Below are 6,000 nucleotides of genomic sequence, written 5' to 3'. Positions count from 1 at the left end.
TGTTTTGTATTTCTTAAGCGCACCCTAATACGAAGGCACTGGGGCACCTAACAACAATGCTATGAATAAAAACAAAAGACAATCTAAAGAATAAATACAATTAAAAACAAAAAAGGAAAGAGAAAGTAACTCAAAACAAAACCTAATCAAAGATCAGGCTTAGAAAGTCAATTTGAGGAGATGGGGTTTAAAACCTTTCCTACCTTAATAAGGAAGGAATATGTTGTGCTATGTTATGTTACTTGACAATTGTATAGCGCTTCAATTATGGCTGTGAAGTGCTGTGTGTCGAGTGGCCCTTCGGCAGACCGTAGTCTGAACATACACAGAACATTACATTGCATGTGCCTAGCATAGTATACTTAGGCCCTGATTCATGGAATTATTTGTGTGTAAAACAGGGATTTGCATGCCATTCTGCCTGGAAATTCCCATTCGTCAAACAGGGATTTGCGGGCAGATTGGCACGCAAATCTGTTTTACACGCAAATAATTCCGCGAATCAGGGCCTTCGTCTTCAGATGTGGCATGGGTTGCTATTTCATTCACTGTGACGGATGGACTGAATTCTTTGTGTGACTCATCCGCATTCTTTGGGTCACAACGCCAAAGGAGGTGTGGGGGCTAGTGTAAGTGAATCTATCAACTAAGGGCAACTGTCGACAGTTGAGGGCTCTGCAATACTTCACATGCAAATCACTTGCACGATGAATGACATGCAGTCACCTACAAATTACATGCACATTTGGGAGCTATGTCAAAGATACATGTAATGCATGTCCATTTGTCGGGCCTATGCCCAGTCCTGACATACTATGAATACCATTGGATAAAGTCAAGAGACATTTAACAGTTCCACGCATGATAGATCATGTGTTACCCTGTTGGATAGGAAAACATCATTGGGCTCAGGAAACAAGTGAAAAGAATCAGTAGAATAGAGAATTGTGCCGAAGTGTCCCTATGAAGCAGTAGAGGAATATGTGATTCATCGGCCCTCATTACAGTTTTGCTGGTATTCCAGCAATCATTCCGGCGGGATAGTGGCAAAACTGCCTCACCGTTTCTGCCAACCGATATCCCGGTGTTACAGGGATATTATGGGCGGCAGGGATGCCCGTAAATTCCCTTTCCATGAAGTCAAGAAGGACTCCATGGGATGGGATTATCAGAACTACAAGCACTGGCAGTACCGGTACCGATGATTCCAGCATTTATTTGCTGGTAGGGGCCAGATCTACCAGCAGATCAAGCCTGTCAGCGGATCTGTGCCCTCACCGGCAAACATCTGTTTCCCCAGTCTAGAAACAATTCTGGTGCTAGAATTACTGGCATTTCTTCCGGCCCGGGGAACTCCTAATGAGCCCCATAGAGTGTTGCAATACAATGTATTGTGATATTCTGGAGTACATACCTCATCTATATGACTTGAAGGCAAAGAGACAACACATAACAAGTGAGGAACCGTCATAAAAGGAGAAATAGTCCTACCTTCTAGACCTGCAGGTCTGCGTCATTCCCTTAGCATGCATTCCAGGCCACGTTGATTTGCTACGGAAGGGAAAAGGATGATTGCCACCATGAAGGGAGGATAGCTCAGTGGCAAAGCGCAGGGCTTGGAAGCAAGACCACGCTGAGCAACACTGGTTCGAATCCCAGATCTGCGCTTAAAATCGACCTCGGGTATTAAGTGGGTTATAAATACCTGCACTTGCAGGATCCAAATGTACAAGGCCTAGTAGGATCGTTACCCCCTTTCCTTGTTGCGCCTTGAGACACACACGTGTATAGGCGCATTACAAATGAACAATAACATAAAAATGCAGGAAACATTAAATACCATGCCTCACTTTGGGCAAGGACCTGCGAGCTTCATGTCGGAGATTCGTGCCTAAAGGCATTTTAACAATCTGTACCTGAGATTCCATTTGAGCTGGCAATTGCAAAACCTTGCAACACCTACCTATAGGAATTAAGAGGCACATTTTAAAATGAAAAGGCTTAAGTACTGAGAGTCCGGCTCACTTCCATTGACAATAAGTAAATGTGTGCACTCTGGCGATGTAGTGAGAGCTGGATATCCAAGCCAGGTTCCGTAGAATAGGTGATCATCTGAATACTGTAGACTGCCTTGCTCTCAATGTGCAACTGGACCGCTTATAGTAAACATGCGCTAGATGATGACCTAGTCAGCTGACCCTACTCCGTTGCTGGTGCCAGACTGCGTTCTGCAGTCTACAAGCGCTACTCCATCGTTGGACTAGTCATGCCCAACGTCTACAGCTGTCCTTCCTCCAAGTGAACTTATTTTGTCCTGTCCTTCCGTACTAAGTCTGAGCTGCCCCGAAGGGTCAGCATTGTGTGATCTTTCAGATGCTGCCTGGGGGCACCGACTTGAGGGTCATCTCGTGGGGCTCCTCTGTCCTGAACTACATCACTGGTCCCCTCTTTCTATGGCAACGGGCTCTGTCTGGAGTCCGTGTGCAAGGAACCCCAACCCTTAAAAATAGACATTGATCCAACCTCCTTACGCTCGACCCATGGATCCATACTTCACACTTCAGCGGTGTGGCCAGCATCTTGGGGGTCTTCTGCCTCGTAATCAGTCACTTGCTCCTTGCTTCAGTGCCTTTGGGCAGAGGGGTGTTGCTAGGTCTGGAAAAGATCAGGGGCTAAGCTAATGTCGGGACTGGTGGGACTGGGGACTAGCTAGCCTGTTGGTTGTAGCCCATGAGCTTCTATCCGGGACTACAACCAAAATACCTGGGGCTATAGGCCCACTTTGCCCACCCTAGCAACGCTGAGGCATAGACAGGGTAGGGCCTGAGTGAGCAAGGCCGTTCCAAAATCTTTAAATGCCCACTCAGCAGTGTTGTGTGGGCATTAACAGTTGTTAATGTCACTGCGGTGGGTCCAACTACAGTACGTTCAGCCCCCACTTGTTAGAGAATCCTGGCTACGCCCCTGCCTGGGGCTCTGTCCGCAGACACTTCTGCTGGGCACCACAACTGCAACAGTATGCATTCAAATTCCTAATCCATTCCTGCATTATTCTTCTCGGTTCTTCTTCTGTGACTGCTCTTGGGGTGCACCCCTCTTCCACATCAACCTGAAGATGGCCTTTTTCTGCAGCTCCCCTGTGAAAGGGTTTCCTTTTTACTTCTAACTGGTTTTTCCGCATAATTAGGAGCTCCCTATTGATTTGATCCTGTTCATTTCTATGGGCAAACTCTTAAACTAACTGAAACATTCCTAAAGTACTGAAAGGTATTACCTTTTTTAAAATATGTATTTTAATTGAGAATTTAACTGTGACGAAATTACATAATCAATGTATTAACAACAGCCAATGACCTCAGATTAATGTGCATATGGCGCATACCTTTAGCGTCACTGTATGTATCACCACACCAGGCAGAAATGAGTCCACAATGTATCCGAATTCTACTTCTGTGTCTGAATCGCAAAGAATCCCTTGCTCCTGCGAGTTACCCACATCCGCCCCGGAAACAGCTGGCTTAGCACTTCCGTGGTGGCCTGAGGCCATTCAGCCTTTCCAGCTCATCCACCAGCCTATGCCAAACACTCCTGCCGCAGAGGCCCTCGCCTTGCTGCCCGCCCCTCGGGCACATGTGAATTATGCTCCAGCATTTCTCTTTGCTCTGAGTCCCTTGAGGCAGGATTTTCCCTTCTTCCTGGGCATGGAGGCATTGCACTCAACGTAAACCAGAACTAGAGCTAGACACCTGAGTTACTGAATGCTTTTTCATTTTAACCGGATATGCTCCCAATAAAATGCTCCACAGTGGCCACTAGACTCAACCTCCAAGTAAACAGACTTCCCATCACTGCCTTGCAGAACCGTGATAGCTCAGCCACATATAAAGACCCGCCGTTTCCTATCTGCATTTCCAAAAGGACGCAGATTCCACCCACCGTATTTCCTGCAAAGCTCTTGGAGTTAAGGTAAACTCACTTATTATGGGGCAGCTTGAAGAAACGAACTGGAAACCTTTCAGGTGGGTGCACAGGCATTACTCCAGGGGCAGCTTATCCATGAAGGGTTTTCGGGGCGTCAACCCACCCATTCTGGATGATCCGCGAAGCCAGCCCAGTGAAAACACTAAGCACTCCCTAAGCTGTAGCAAGAAGCTGAGGGAGAGCTCCTGGGCTGGCTTTAACTGGCAAACAGAAATGTAGTTTCCCTTTGACAGTTCCCCAGAACGCATGTCCTATGTGCCATGCAAGACCATGTTTGTTTTGCTACCCCATACTTGCATGGCCCATTGGGGATGCAGGCTGGGCTGAAGAAGCTCTCATGTAGTGCTCCAGCACCTCTGAGCATGTTCAGGAACCAGGAAGCTCTCTCCGCTTCCTGGTTTGTGTTGCGCAGGAGCTGGAGAGTCATAATGGGGGCGTATCCTGAGGCAAAGCGGATTCTGAATCCGTGCCACAATTAAGGAAAAAACATGCATGTGTGAAGGAGTGAATGTATGTTGTTTTGGTGTGCATGTGAATGAAACAGTGCATGTTGTGTGGGTGAGCGAGCGAATGAGAGAGTATATTGTATGGGTAAATGCGATGAAAGCGTATGGATGCACGAGTGAATGTGTATGAATGCTGAATCAACGTGTGTGGTTGGATGCGTCTGCACTGGGAAGCAGTTCTCTGATTTTGGTGATCAAGAGTGGGGTTATTAATGGTCCAGTCTGATTACGTTTTCTGATGTTTGCATGGCATGTATTACCGGGCATCAAGATTAAAGCAAACATGATGAGTGTTATTACGTGGCTAGACTGGCCTACATTGGTGCAGCTAGTCTGTATATATTTTCTTACTGTGGCATGGCATTTTTTTACTAGCAAAGCCAACAGGAATATGCTCTTTTATGGCAATACTGGCATGTATTTAGGCACCCTACAGGGACATGTATGGACACAGCCAGCATGAACATGTTTTTTGTACTGCATGTAATGTGGGCAAAGCCATCATGAAAAATAGTCAGAAAATGTTACTGTGCACTTTTGGTGACTTGCATCTATTGGAATATTTCACGTGTTACTCTACAAGACTGAATGCTAACTGTGTGGTTTTTTTACCCAATTTTTTCACAAACAGTATGCTGTAAAATGCACCCTTCCAACTCATTATTGCATACATTTTCTCAGGGGGAGAACACCTCTCCATGCCCCTTTGGTTGGTTCAGGCACCTTTGCTAAACTTGGTCACTCGCGCAGTTTTGTAAGAAACATTTACACCACTTCAACTAAACAATTCACCAGTCGCCACTGCATTACTCCATTCCAAATCCAAAAATGGGGCTGCCACGTGCCCACCTCGTCACGGCCGCTTACCTGTATTTGTAACACACCTGTTTCACTCTGTTTTAGTTTGATTGCATTATGTTATAGGGGGTGAGGTAAGGGAACATATATTATGGATTTTAAGGGTAGTGGGGGCTTAGAGAAGGAATGGGGGCAAGACAGAGAGGTGTGGGCGCTTGCCCACCATAAACATGCAGTGTAAAAGCACAGTGAAATATTCATCGCCCCGCCAAGTCATATGGTTGCACTGCTGTCAACATCGCCCGGGATGGCACTAGCAAACGTGCACCAAACAACATGACTCCCGACGGGGAGAAAGAGACAGAGAGGGAGAGCAGGAGAAAGAAAGACTGAGCTAGAGAGACGAAGAAAGAGAGATACAGAGTGGGAGCGAGAGGGATCGATAGTCAGAGAGCACCAGACAGAGCGATAGAGATCAAGATGAGAGAGACAGAGCAACAGAGCGAGAGAGAGTGTGACGAAATGTTTACAGCTCTGCAGAGGTACAGGGATGAGTAGTGGCTTCTAAGCTTCTTGTCAGCCCCACACTACTACTAAGCCAGCAGTGATCTCAATCATAAAGGTGAACCAGGTATGGCATGAATGGTATACCTCCCTCACCTCTTAAAGGCAGCATGGGTGGAGGGCAGGCTATTCTCTTCAAGAGGGTGAGCGC

This window comes from Ambystoma mexicanum, chromosome 1p, assembly GCF_040938575.1.
Source record: "Ambystoma mexicanum isolate Mex_15411 chromosome 1p, UKY_AmexF1_1, whole genome shotgun sequence".
NCBI lineage: Eukaryota > Metazoa > Chordata > Amphibia > Caudata > Ambystomatidae > Ambystoma > Ambystoma mexicanum.
Note: the sequence above shows the minus strand (reverse complement) of the source record.